This window comes from Ovis aries, chromosome 13 (assembly GCF_016772045.2).
Source record: "Ovis aries strain OAR_USU_Benz2616 breed Rambouillet chromosome 13, ARS-UI_Ramb_v3.0, whole genome shotgun sequence".
NCBI classification, from domain to species: Eukaryota; Metazoa; Chordata; class Mammalia; order Artiodactyla; family Bovidae; genus Ovis; species Ovis aries.
The window spans coordinates 64,588,775-64,603,788 of record NC_056066.1 but is presented as its reverse complement, the minus strand read 5'-3'; the positions used below and the strand labels follow the sequence as shown (position 1 = coordinate 64,603,788).

The 15,014-nt window shown below is 42.5% G+C and overlaps 1 protein-coding gene across 1 annotated transcript in view; it reads left to right on the top strand.

The window, feature by feature from the left end:
• Positions 1-15,014, top strand: part of LOC101116076 (ubiquinol-cytochrome-c reductase complex assembly factor 1) — a 94,427-nt gene that overhangs the window by 52,008 nt on the left and 27,405 nt on the right. The gene's annotated exons all lie outside the window — the stretch shown is intronic.

Genomic DNA, 15,014 nt, shown 5'->3' with positions numbered 1-15,014 from the left:
ACGTATTTTGTGTATCTACACCATGTTTTAATAGATCGTAGTTCCTATGGTTTTTCCCATGTCATTGCCTCACAACTTGGGAGTATCTAAAGCCAGACTATCAGACAGGGTCATGCAATGGGGTGACCTGGTTTCTTTCATTACAGAGGAGAGTTCTGTGGTTTTGTGTGTATGTATTTTATTATATATGGTATCATTCTCTGTGCACTTACTTGCAACTTTCTTTTTTTTAAACTGAACAATGTGTCTTGGAGATCTTTGCATGCTGCATGGGATTTAAGTGGGAGATCTCCCTTTTTTCACTTTTATCTACTGTAATTATTTTCACACACTTCCTATGTTATTGTCTAGTGGTATCATATGTGCTAAATCTATGTGTAAAATTGTAGTCTTTGATACTAAATGATGGAAATGATGGTTTCCTTTGGAGAATTTGGATTGAGAGTATTTTCAGATTCTCTTGTCTTTGAAGGAATTGGGTATACAGAAAGCACAGGAGACATGGGTTCACCTTTAGAGAGCTTCATTGACACTATCTCTGGGAAAACAGACCATCAGCATTTCTACTCATTCTGAAAAGATGATAGTATATTTCACAGTTTCCGCTGCTGTCATCATCATCATCCAGGGGAGTCCGTATCCCCCTGTCTTTGTAAGGTACTGTTTGCTTCACGTTTCTCACTGTCATGCCTTACTGCTGTATAGCTGCCCAGAGTGGGATCAACAGCCTTTAAGCTATTCATCCTGCTGAGTGTTCCACATTCCTTTAAGTACTTACTAGCCAACTCTGTGGCAGTATACAGTGGACATACCGTAGTGCTGGTGGTCTCAAATCATCCCTTTTAAGGACGACCAGTGATACCCCCCTGGCCAGCTAAAGTCTCTGCTGACTGCCATGCAGTTACACAGTAGTTAGTCTGTTTTCTTATCACTGTTGACTAAAACTCTTCTGGGAGTTGAGCCACTAGAACCATGTGGGCCATAGCTGTCCCCAGCTTGAATAGCCTTATGAGCCATAGATTGCTGACTCCTAGACCACAGGAACCTTTTACTCTACCCAACTTCTACCCCCAAATGAATTTCTTTTTGGATCTACATATAAATGGGGCTTCCCTGATGGCTTAGCGGGCTAAGAATCCACCTGCAATGCCTGAAAAATCCCATGGACAGAGGAGTCACAAAGAGTCAGACACGACTGAACAGCTAAGCACGCATGCACACACACGTATATTTATCTCCATCACAATTTTCAGCACTTTGAACCTTCTCCCATGTTACTTTATAATATCCCTTCTACTTGACTGTATGCTTCATAAAGGCAGGAAACCTATCTTACCCACATTTTTTTGTTTACACAGTGAACAGTGGTTGAATAAATACTTGTTGGATGAATTAATAAATTGAAATTTATTCTGAAATTGTTTTAAAGCCAACTTATTTGTCAGATAGATCATACTTGGTTTGTTAGTCTTTGGTTCAATTGTCTGTCTATGCAGTCCTGCAGGAATTAGCCTTTCCTTTTTTTCCACCCCCCATTTTATCCAACCATTTTTTGTCTGAATTGTTCCAGATATTATGCTGTCTTAGAGAGAAGTGTGTTAGATCAGGATTTCTCAAACTTTAATGTACCTGTAGTTTACCTGGGGATCCTGTTAAAATACAGATTCTGATTCAGTAGGTTTGGGGTGAGGCCAGAGAGTCTCTTTGCTTTTCTAGAAATCTTCAAGGTGATGGCAGAAGCACTGGTAGGGCAGGATGGGGAAGGAGCAAGCACACTTTGAATAGCAGGGTTTTAGATGATCCATAACGCTCCCCAAGTATAGACTGTTAAATTTGTCTTCATGAGAGAATTGCCAAGCTCCAGTTTAGTTACAAAGACTATAAAAGATGATGATTGAAAAATAATGGAGACTTGAAAGAGTTGGGGAATTACTATTTTTGTATTTTCATTATAACTGATTTGCTCCTCCCTTTCCAATGTCATGCTATAAATAGACACCCTTTATACAGTCAAGACAATTATATATTAGCCAATTCTGAGTTGTGAGTGTGATTGTGTGTGTGTAGAGGGGACCTCAGTCTTTGGTGTGTGTATGGCCTAAAGAAATGGGAAGATTAGGCTGGACAAGAATGGCATGTGGCTGGAGAAAAGTAGCAGGCAGAGGGAGCCAGTCTGGCCTGGTTCTGACCCTGGCTGGCAAATCTTTTCTCCTCCCCTTACTTCAGTTTCTTGGTTTAAAAAAAAAAAAAACTTGGGGGGCGGGGCATGTGCCTACGTGGTTTCCAAGTTTCTTTTCCAAGCTTTGAAAATCTATGATGTGAAGGTGGTAATTTGCAAATCTATTTTTGTGTTATTTGGCATCTTTAAGAAAACTCATATGAAAAGTAGAATTTATAAGACTGATCAATGTAGTGGTGATTTTTCTTCTGCCAAAGAATTCTTAGAGCCATTACATTACTTGAGTGGACTGGTGTAAGGAAGATTGAGAATGTGAATTAATGACACATTAGAAATCTGGGTCAAGAAATCCTTTGAATTAGAGTTCCAGTCTCATTTGGTGGGAAAATTTTCACTTTCCAAAAATTTGCTTTTTACCAGCTGTTTAGGAGCCCAACTATTGTGAAAAATAAGGCAGCCTCATATATCATCAGTGAAGCTGGTATATAAAAAGCAAGTGTTAAATTTGAGGTTACAAAAATCACATCAATAATTTAGAGAGTTCTCACTTTTAAAAAAACATTATTTGGGATTTAAACATATAAATTAGCTGTGGAAATAAAGTTCATTATATCACCTCATCTGGTCTTGTTTTATTTCATTAACTGGTTCTTAAAAACCTTTGTGAGCTGAGTTGCAGCTGAAGAGGTTGGAGACCATTTTTCCTTGGGCCCTTGCCTCACTCCTGAGTGTTGTTGGTAAGAGTAGAGAGCTAAGACTTGACACAGCTGTAAAAACAGACAGCGCCTTTGGCCTCAGCGCTTTCTCCTGGTGCAGGCAGATTTCAGATGTAAATTTCACTTTCTGCCTCTCCTACTAATGAAGTAAGTTTCTTTTGCTGGGTTTGCAGCCAGGTGTGTCCAGTCTTGTGGCTAACCAGGGGCGCTTTACTTAATTTTTCCATTTGTGACATTTCAACCAAACTTAAAAAACAAACATAAAAATTAGCTCAAGGCAGTGGCTCAAAGTGTTAATGGTAACCTTAGGCTGGCTAAACGACTTCCTCTCAGTTCTGCCCTGCCAGACATCTCCACCTTGTGGCTTACAATGAGCAGGTTTCAGCTTTCCAAACTGTGGAGACAAGGTGGAGGGGGTGGGGATGGGCTTTAGTTAACTAGTTGCACATTTATCTCTACCAGTGGTCCCTGGCATGACAGTTGCCTCAGCAACATTTCTTGCTGAGGACAAGAAGCATTGCTGAGGACCGTCGCCTCAGGTGATTTCTTGCTAGCAGCCTTCTGGGATTAGGATGAACCTCCTGTGACCACACTCTCCTGCTCCTCGCTCTAGCAGAGCTGCTTGATGGGGGATGGTGTAGAGGGCCTAGAAGGAGGTAGAGGAGCTGTGGGCTGAACTGGACTCCTTTGTAAAATTCTACTTTGCTTTTCAGAACCAGCATTTCGCTTTGCAAGGTCCTCTGTGGTCATACTCCAGACTACCTTTCCAAACTCATTTCCCCTAGCTCTTCTTGAGCCTTAAATATGAGAAACCCCTAGCACGTGTGCCTGGCACACAGTAAGCACGCAGTGAACATGACATTCCATCGTTGCTGCACATACTTTTCACTGTAGCCAAGCTGAATGTCTTGCTCTTCCTGTGTTTTGTCTTTGCTCACGTGGTATGAGGATGCTAGATTGCCCTAACACGCCAGCCTCAATTCCTCCACATCCCTCCACTTCGAATTGGAAGCCAATCATGGTTTCCCTTAGCTGTAAGTACCTTTTTAATTTACCTATACCCTTCATTGGAAAAGACCCTGATGCTGGGAAAGGTTGAGAGCAGGAAGAGAAGGGAGCGACTGAGGACGAGATGGTTGGATGGCATCACCAACTCAATGGACATGGGTTTGAGCAGACTCTGGGAGATGGTGAAGGATAGGGAAGCTTCGAGTGCTGCAGCCCATGGCGTCGCAAAGAGTCGGACACGACTGAACAACAACATACCCTTCTTCTGGCTCTTAACTGCTTCTGCTTTGCATCACTGTCATTCGTGTATATTGACCACCTTCTGGGTGAATTCCTGGGGGGTGGGATCACATGTATCCTTCTTTATACTCTCCAAAGTGCTAGTCATTGCTCCTTGGCTGAATGTATGCCTTCTTCTGATGGAAGAAGATGGTTCTGAAAGCCCATTATAAATGTTGGAAAAAGTGGAGTGGGGAGGTATCCTTTTTATTCTGAGAATATTTATTTACTCAGTCTTAAATATGGGAAGAGAAAGAAATAAGAAGTTATCTCCATTCTCAGTTTTCCTTTTTCTTTGTTTATGCTTTCTCAATCTTCTAGTGGAATTATTTGATTGAAAAAAAAAAACCAATATATACACAAAGTGCTTTATGTCTCTAAACCAGCAAAGGTTTTGAGTCTGTAGAAGGTAATAGAATTACTTATACTTTAGTTTTTCTGGAAATTTCCTTCCAGGCTTCTATATTTCCATTGCCATGTCCTCCCTCCCCCCCACAAAAATCTTCATTCAAACTCCTCTATTTTACCATGAGGTAAAAAAGTTTGTTATACTTTGCATCTCTAGGTCAGAGTTAAAGCTCAGTGCCAAAGGTATTGTGTAAAAGGCAAGGACCACTTTAAAGATATAGTTTTTTTGTGGCCAATAATATGAATGGTTGAGTGTAAATACAGAGCAGTCCCCTGGGCTCAAAGCTTTTAAAATAAGAATACATGTTTGTTTTCCGGTATCAATCGTTCTTTTGAATGTTTTCTAAATGTCCTGAGCAGTTGGAATGGATACTTAGTTATTAGGGGAGGGAAGGCTAAATTCTTAGAAGGCAGAGCAATTCTATTTTGGAATTAGCTCATGAGTTTAAGCAGGGACCAACTGAAGATGTACCTCTAGTGGATAAGTTCCTTTCTCGACACAGGTTTCTTATCCTTAGGCCTTAATAGGTAGCAAGAGTACCTTAGGTGTGTTTTTTTTAACATTTATTTGGCCTCACTGGGTCTTGGTTGCAACACGTGGAATCTAGCTCCCTGACCAGAGGTTGAAAGCAAGACCCCTGTTTTGGGAGTGCAGAGTCTTAGCCGCTGGACCACCAGGGACGTGGCTTTAGGTAGTTCTCTAACTGATCGGATGCCTGGGTGTACACGCCCAGGATGCTTGTCTAATGGCTCAGGTTCCTGACCTTCTGAGTGACATACTGGATTCACTCCACTTCAGGGAGGGCCCGTGAAAGAAGTTATAAACCTTTCTGTATTTGAAATTATAAATGGTGAGTTTCCTGAGGTCTAATTCCTACTTGTTTGTCTTTGTATTTCTACAGTGCCTCGACGGAGCTTTGTCTTTAGTAGGCATTCAGCAAATGTTTCTTGACTAAATAAATGAGTCAGTGAATTTGATATCTACTCTTTTATCTTCAGTTTACCTCCTGAAATTTCTGTAGAAGAAAAGTGACCATTTTTTGAAAATTCCATTTGAATTTTGAATTTTTTGAATTTGAATATTTCCATTTGAAAATTCCATTTTTCAAAGGCCTGGCTAACTCAGTGCACTGACAGAGTCCTGCCTTTCCCTAATACCTTCTTAAGTGCTCCTCATGCTAAGTACTCCCAACTCAGCTCATCATTTCAGAACTGTTTACCTCTCTAATCCATCACTTTTTTTTTTTTTTTTTTTTTGCCTTCACTGTCTTTTGTCCCATGGTTATAAAACTGCTTAGAGCCATGTTTGTCAGGCACAGCTAAAGTCATTTTCCATACCTCTCTTTTAGGGGTTGCTAATGCTGTGTGTTAGTTGGGTTTCCCTGGTAGCTTGGCTGGTAAAGAATCCACCTGCAACGCAGGAAACCCTGGTTGGATTCCTGGGTCAGGAAGATCCCCTGGAGAAGGGAATGGCTTACCCACTCCAGTATTCTGGCCTGGAGAATTCCATGGAGAGGAACCTGGCAGTTTGCCTGTTCTTCTTGTGTTTCTTGTCTCACTTCTGATGTCGTCAACACCAATCCAGTCCCCCAAGCTAGAATTCTTAGAGTTGTCCTCAACTCCTGCCTCGTCCTCTGCATTCAGCTGTCTTGTTACTTTTCCACCCCAAATACCTCTGGATTTTATCCTCTCTTCTGTTCTTTTGCTTCATGTCAGTCCTCATCATCTCTTCTTTACTGGGCATGGCCTCCTATCTGTTATTAATAGTTCTGGACCTTCCTCCTCTCATGAACCCTGCTGTCATGTAAGCTGCCAGAGATGTTTCTAAACCCCGCATCTGATCATATCCCTGCTCTGTCTAGAAATCTCTGAGGGACAAAATTCAGACTTCTTAGCAGTGACATATAGAACCCTTTGTAGTTATATTAGAGGATATTCTTGTTCTTAGAAGATACCTGCTGAAGTATTTAGGGGTGAAATGTTTTGATATCTTCAAATGATTTAGCAAAAGAAGAAAGGGTATGTGTGTATGGATAAAGGTCCAGCAAATGTCACAGAATAGTAAAAACTGTGACTCTAAAGTTCATGCAAGTTTTTGTTGTATTACTCTACACCTTAAAAAAAAAATAAGTTTGAAGCTTTTCAAAGTGAAAAACTGGGGGAGGGGCCTTCACATTCTGTCTCTAGCCCACCTTTCTAATCTAATTCCCAACAAACTTCTCCTACAGGCAAATGGTCATGATTGAGCATGTGCACAAACACACTGAGCATGTTCCACTCATGCCGTAGTTTCACTGGTGCTATAATATTCTGTGTTCCTTTCTGCCTTCATTCACACACTTCTCTCTATCTGAAGTGGTCGTAACCCTGTCCCCTCTGCTTATGGCACTCTGAGACACAGCTGGATAGTACCTCTTCCAAGAAGCTTTTCCCAGCAACCCCCAGTAATACTAGTGTACTTGCCACTCGCTTGTCTGTATTCCTCCCGCACTTTGCACAAACTTCTGAAATAGGGCTTGTCATTGCTGTACTGTAATTACGGGTTTGTGTAGGTCATACCCATTATATGGAATGAGGATCCCAGGACCCCTAGTGCCTAACACAGAGTGCCTAACGTAGTTACCCTTCAGATACTTGTTGGGTGTATGAGCTTGCTTCTATTATTAATCTCTGGCCACTACTATCTCCCAAATACTGCCTAAAGATGGTTTATTGTACCTGGATTCGGTTTCTCTGACCCATCCTCCACCTGCCCCCCTCAAAGGTTCATGTTTCACTCTCTGCCTAGCCTCAGGGAATCTCTGGCTCTCTCATCATTTATACTGTTTTTTTTGACTGTGCCAAGTCTTAGTCACAGCATGTGGGATCTAGTTTCCTGACTAGGGATTGAACCCAGGCCCCTCTGCATTGGCAGCTCTGAGTCTTAGCCACTGGACCACCAGGGAAGTCCCCCATTTATACTTTTAATCCACTTTATAGGATAGATGAACCTTAGAACATTAGACTTGGAGCCTCAGAGACTCTCTTGGTCTGAAGGTGTTCAGGTGTGGGTATTTTGGAAAACTTCTCCAGAAGATTTCTGATGCTCATATCAGGTTAGGGACTACAGATTTGTCCCCGCCCTCTCACTTCTGTGGTGAGGAAATGAAGTTCCAAAGAGTTCATCAATTTGCCCAAGGTCACGCAGCTAGCCGACAGCAAAATGAGGGTCAAAACTAGGGTATGCTGATTCCTAGTTCAGTGTCTCCCTTACTGTACGATGACACCTCTCGGGGGGTCAGGAGGAGGAGGAAATCAACTTCCTGGGAGGGTCCTTCTCCCCTGTCAGGAGGAGGGGAAATCCACTTCACGGGAGGGTCCTTCTCCCCTGTCGGGGTGGGGGGGGGTCAGGAGGAGGGGGAAATCCACTTCATGGGAGGGTCCTTCTCCCCTGCCTTTGCACCAGAGACTTCTAAAGACCCAGAGGACAGCTTTCCTTGAATCTGGAAGTGTGCTGTTTCTCCAATGCAGTCCCACGCCTGAGGCCCCTTTATTTGGAATTTCTAATCCAATACGGCAGAGGTTTCCTACTCCACAGGACTGATAGAGATTAAGGGAGGGGGAAAAAAGATGAGAATGCGAACAATGTTCTGAATTTGTTTCTTTTTCCAGCCTTTAGAGCCTGAATGTCTCCACATCGTCTGAATTTGCCTTAGTTGATTTTGCAATTATTTTTCAGAGACTCCTTGGTTATTTCTTTTTTTTTTTTTAAGACTAGAGGAACACCGTGCTTGGAAAGGCTGGGCTGGGAGACTAACAAAGGCAGTATTATACTGTGCACGGCAGAGCCAATAAATGAATTCAGGAGACACCTAGATGTGTTTCTAGAGGAGGGCATGAGGGGGAGGGGTCTGGTGCAAAGGCAGAAAGGTGGATTAAGATAAATTAAAATGGGGCCAGCATGTTGGATCAGGGGACAGCGTCTTCCTGTTCCCACCATCGCTTAAGATTTTTCATTCTGCTTCATATGAAAGTTAAAAGTAGTCTTGACCATATAACCTCATACTCTCCCATCCCCCACTGTCCTGTTCAGGAAAAGAACTTAGTCTAAGGGCTATTTCAGCCTGATACAGCTATGTTTATTACTGGAGTAGTACATCTATGGGACATTCCTGGGGAATCTTAGACTGTTAAAACTGGAAAAGAACCTTGAAATAATCTAATCCAGGGATTCTCAAAGTGGCTTCCAAACCAGCAGCCTCAGCACCACTTAGGAACTTGTTATAAATGCATGTTTAGGGCTCCACTCTGGATCTGCTGAACGAGACACTCTGGAGGCAGGGCCCAGCAATCTGTATTTTAAACTTTTAATGTTATATTGGGGTGTAGTGGATTAACAATGTTGTGATAGTTTGGGGTGAACGGCGAAGGGACTCGACCATACATATACATGTATCCGTTCTCCTCTAAACTCCCCTCCAGGCTGCCACGTAACATCGAGCAGAGTTCCCTGTGCTATACAGTAGGATCTTGTTGGTTATCCGTTTTAATTATAGCAGTGTATACATGTCCATCCCAAACTCCCTAATCCCTTTCCTCCATCCTTCTCCCCCCTACCCCCCCGCCCAGCAACCATAAGTTCGTACTGTAAGTGTGTGAATCTCTAAGCAATCAATATTTTAACAAACCGTTCAGTCTGAGAGCTACTGCTCAAGTCTGATCCTGTCATTTAAGTGGTGGAGAAACTGTCTCTGGGAGAGTTGAGTAAGCTTGAGTTAGAAACCAGCTGAAGAACAGAACTCAGGTCTCTTGATGGCCAGCTCTTACTCATCTCCCTGTGAAGAAGAGCAGGATCTGGGCATGGACTAGTGACATGTGAAAGTGGAGGGTTTCAACTAATGCAGAAAGAGTTCCCCAGTAGTAATAGCTAATGTTTACTGAGCACTTTCTCTTGGCTGTGCATTTTTTAAGCACCATTTCAGTTTGTTTACAACAGTCTTAGCTGTGAGATCCTATCCTCATTTTACAGATGAAGAAACTAAGGATCAGAGAAGTTAGCATTAATATATTAGTTCCCTATAGCTGCTGTAAGAACTTACCACAGATTGGTGGCTTAAAACAGTAGAGCTTTGTTCTCTCATAGTTCTGGAGGCTAGAAATCATTTTCAGTAGGCTGTGCTCAAGGGAAGAATCTCTTCTTTTGCCCCTTTCAGCTTTTTGGTAACTGCTGGCACCCCTTGGCTTGTGGCCACTTCACTCTGATCTCTGCCTCTGTGGTCACGTTCTTTTCTTTTCTTCTGTCTGGGTTTAAGCACCCTCTTCCTCTCTCTCATAAAGGTGCATGTGATTGCAATTAGGCCCACCTGGATAATCCAGACTGATCTACCCATCTGAAGACCCTTAATCTAATCACAGCTCCGAAGTCCTTTTTTGCCATATAAGGTAACATTCACAGGTTCTAGGAATTAGGATGTAGCTATCTTTTAGGAGACCAGTATTCAGCCTACTGGTTAGGTGACTTAACCAGACTTAACACAGTAAATATAAGAGCCTAGATTGAAACCCAAGCCTGCCAGACTCTAGAGCCCATGCTCTTAATCATGACTCTACTGCCTGAAAAGGTCACTGCTAAAAACTATGGTTCTAGCATTAGCTTTAGATTTTTTTTTAATGTTTCCTTCTTCCCCAAACTTGCATAATATTACTTGTCACATAACTCTGAACCTCTGCATCCTTGAGCAGCTCTGGCCCTGACTCCTTCAGTTCAGTTACTAGAGGGCAGAGCTTGTGTTCCCACCCGCCCCACACACACACATTTTTAAAAAGGGAGATATAATAATAATTCATATATCATAAAATTCACCATTTTGAATGTGTTTTTTAGTAAATTCACAATGTTATGCAACCATCACCACTGTCTTAATTCCAGGACATTTTCATCACTTCAGAAAGAAACCCTGTGCCTGTTAGCAGTTACTCTCCTTTTTCTCAGCCCTTGGCAACCACTGCTTTCTGTCTCTATGAACTGACCTATTCTAGGCATTCCATATAAATGGAATCATAATATGTGGTCTTTTGTGTCTAGTGTCTTACTTAGCATAATGTTTCAACGGGTCATCCATGTTGCAGCATGTTTCAGTAGTTCATTAATTTTTATGGATAATCTATTGTATGGATATACCACATTTTATTATCCATTCATCAGTTGATTGACATTTGGGCTGTTCCCACTTTTGGCTTATTTGAATAATGCTGCTGTGAACATTCATGTAACTGAACATATGTTTTCAGTTCACTTGGGTATATATCTAAGAGTGGAATTGCTGGGTCATACAGTATGCTATGTTTAGCTTTTTGAGCAACTCAGGTATTGTATTTCATATCAAGTTATTTGAATTCCTAGAGTGACATTGTTCGTTTGTTCATAATGAAGTAATATTCTCATAATCTGTAATCTTAATCATATTTCTTATCTAATTGCCAAATAAATATTTATACCTACAGTTTTTGACAGTAAAGAGAAAGGATGGTGTGGTATAATGGAAGGAGTTCTGGCCTGCCCGGCTGTTCTCTGGGTGAGCTTGAGTACGTCAGATCACCTCACCTCTCTGGGGAGGAGGGCTAGATGATTTCTAAATTCTCTTCCAGACTTAACATTTGCAACTCTGTGAAAGTCTGAAAAGCTAGCCTTGTGTTAAATCCCAGAGCTTATGTTCTGTTTTTTTAGCAGTTCATCATTCTCTGTCTGATTTCTGTTCCCAGACACAAACAAAGTTTTACCCATCCATCCATCCATTTTATTGTGGTCTGCTAGCTTCCAGGTACTATGCTAGGCACTGGAGATACAAAGATGACAAAGATATTGTCCCTGAATCCCCAGTCTAGTAGGAGAAGGCAAACATATAAACAGGTGATTACCATGTTAAGAGATGATGATATTTTAAAATTGCTCTGCCAGAGTAGAAAAGTTTGGGTAGATGACATTTGCATTGTATTTTTTCGGATGACTGTTTGCTAGACAAGAACATTTTGGTTAGAGCAATGGTATAGGTAAAGGTAGAGTGGCGTGAGAGGACGAGAGCATGTTTGCCTTTGTTAGATGGCTTTTTTCCTTCTTTTCCTGAAGTGGTGAAAACAAACTGTTCGGACTAGCTCTGTTTTGAGATCCTTCTGTGTGTCTAATATCCGCAGACTCATCAACTCAGTGGCCTGTAGAGGAACATGTTTTGTCTAAGTCCTGGCCACCTATAGGTCTTGTTCCCTTTTTCCTAAGAGCACTTCAGACTCAATTTCTGAGTCAGGAGATTCACTGAGTGGGTAAGGAACTTTGATCAAGATTTGGGTTTTCTCCATCCTACCAGCTTAGTTTGCTCTTGAAAATGCCCTTTCATCCCCCTAAGGGTTTTAGCTACATAAAAATATTAGGTGCATAAAATTTTACAATATGATCAGCGTAGCACAAACTAAATTTCTCACCTTTGACTAGAAACATATATATGGAAGGCTTTGTGCTTTAAGCTGCCCCCTTCCCAGCCTCCTAGCCTTCAGGAGAGGTCATAGTACAGCTCTTTCCATAGTCACTGTTCTCTTCCTTTTTACTGGAGGGCAAAACTAGGGCAGAGAAATAATTTTTATTCACTTCTGAAAGGTTACAGTAATAAAGAAACTCTTGTTAACATCAGAGAACGTTGCAGCCAAGAGTTTTCACAGTCTGGCATTGTTTATTTTACATGTAATTTGGAACCTTCTGCACTCTTAAAATATTGGCACAAAAATGTTTTAACTGTTGAAGTGCTTCATTGCATGCAGTGGTAGTGTGGTGTCAGAGTGGCAGCTGGACTCTGGAGAGCCGTTTGCCCCATTCCTGTTGGAAAGAGAAATGGTGTAATCTGCATACGTGTGGGTGTGCAGATACACACTCACTTGTGTATATATAGCCTCTCTGCATTGAGAATTAAGAACTTTCTCTGCCATGATGAACTTCTGTGCCTCCCTTTATTTAACAATGAGAAGGGTGTAACAATCCCGCTTTCCTGTTGCCGTGGCTGCCAGAAAGTATAGCACTTCCCTTATTTGGATATTTTGATATAATTGTTCATTATCCCCTTTCTCTCACACATGCTTTGTTACTTAACTCTTTTCTTTTACATTTATCCATCAAAGGATTTTTGTTGTTGTCTTGTTAGGTTGAAATTAAGATTTGAAAATAACTGCAGAAGGATCCCACATATGAGATGGGAAGACTGCTAGGCTGGTGACTGGGCTTCATGAGGTCCAGGTCCAACTTTTCTCCCAGAGTTTGGAGGACCTTCTTCTTCCCCCATCTTCTTTGTGTCCTGGGGGCTTAAAATAGAGCTATGTATTAGCCTGGCCCTTGCTGAGACGCAGGGTTCCCCAGAGCTGGTGATGCTCTTTGTAACCTGCCTGGGCTGGGGACATTGGCCTGCTGTCCCTAAGCTTTTCTTCCTCGAAATCTGACACCTTGTTCCTTGGCCTCCACATTGGAGCCTTGGCAGAAGAGGCAGAGGTTACCCCCACCAGGTGAGCTCTGCCTGGCTGTCTCCAGGCCAGGCCCTTCTCCACGGAACTCCAGCAGGTGGCTCCTTCTCCAGGAGTTCCACTCCAGCTCCGAGAAAAGGATGCTCTGCTAGCGTGGGTACCACAACCGTCATGCCCTGCTCCCACAGGCTGTAGACTTTCTGTCACAGTCAGCCAGGGATCCCGCACGCTCTAGCCCAGATCAGCTTTCAGTGCCCACCAACAGCAGATGAAGTGCTCAGGACCTTGCAGCCCTTCTTGGTTCAGTGAGCTCTTTTCCCTTTTGGAAAACACTGCCTTTGGCTTCTTGACCCACAAGAGCAGTGCCTGTGATGGAGAATCCAGAGGAGTACGTCACATGCAATTTCGGGCAGAGGAAACGGGTCTTTTCCTAACAACCTCGTGAGGGCCCCTGTGTCGGCTGCTCTCCCCCTGTAAGGTATGGGCACTTTGTGCTTAACTGTCCAGAAACCATTTTCCCAAGCAGTTACCTCCCGTCATATGGGCTTTGGAGCCAGACAGACCTGGGTGCTAATTCCTGCTCAGCCGTAGTGTGGCCTTGAGACCCTGAGAAAGTCACTTAACCTCGCATTTCTTTCTCTGTATACCACACAGTGTGTGATTTAAACAGTATGATCTGGTAAAGACTTAGCACAGTACTTGGCACATTTTAATCACTTGATAGGATAAAGGCACTGTGTTCGGATCTTTTCTACAGCACCTGGCATGGGCTGCCTTGTTTCATGAGGATTTGTGTACATACCTGTCACTCCCCACTGGATTCTGATTGCTGGAGGGTAGAGATTGTATCTTTTGTCTTTGTATCACGTGTCTGCCTGGCTTGGGTCATGGGCATAGCAGACACTCAGTCACTGCTGGCTGAGTCTGTTAGGATGTCTTGAACAGACAGGGCCGGCATGACTGTTTCGGTTTCTCCATCTGAACCTGGGGAAATAGTAACCTCTTATTTTGGAGCCTTTGAGGACAATTTAAAACAATATGTGTGAAGTGTTTGGAGTCCTTTGAAAGCAAGGTAGTGGGGAAATTAATGGTGTTTTTGCTGTTCTTGGGAAAGCCCTTTGTGGTTCCCAGCGAATAAATTACTTGGAGTGAGTTTTCTAACACCTCCTATTCTGCTCTGTTCACTGAGGCTTTTTAAAAATAATAATAATAACTGTCTGCTGTAATGCTTTTTTGCTGCAACTTATAAAGATATATAATTTTGGTTTTGGACTTTTGACCCCTTTCTGCTCCCAGGGGAGAAATTTCTATCAAAATAATAAAAGGTGTAAACTGTGTGTGTTGCCCTTTTTCTGGGCCTGGGGTAGCTCAGCCTCTGGGGTTAAGAATCAGCGGGCTTGTGGTTTGTACCTGGTTACAGGGCAAGTAGGAGGCCATTCCCATTAAGAGCTCAGTGGTATTCTAAGTGTCTCCCCAGTTCCCATTCCTTTGCGTCCTGTGCCCTTTTGCTAAGGGTCTTCAGTTTTCACATGAACTCTGTTTTCTGGGGATTGTGAGCACATTTGTTTATGGCTGTACCTCTTCTCTTTAAAAGACAGAAGATGTTTATTATCTGCTCTACTTTAGGTCCCCAGCTGAGTTGCCTAGCAGAGAGGATCCTCTCTCTAGAGGAAACGGGATGGGAGAGGGGAAAAACCATTCACTAGTCTTGGAGCTAGAAGGGCAGGGAACTAAACTTGGTTCTACCATTAGTTAGCAGATGCAGAACTTGGACCAGGATATTTCTTTTCTTTTGTTTTTAGTACTTATTTTTTTTAGTTATTTGGCTGCACCAGGTCTTAGTTGCAATATGCAGGATATTGTTTATGGTATTGTGAATGCTTAGTTGTGGTGTGTGGGATCTAGTTCCCTAACCAAGGATCGAACCTGGGCCCATTGCATTGGGA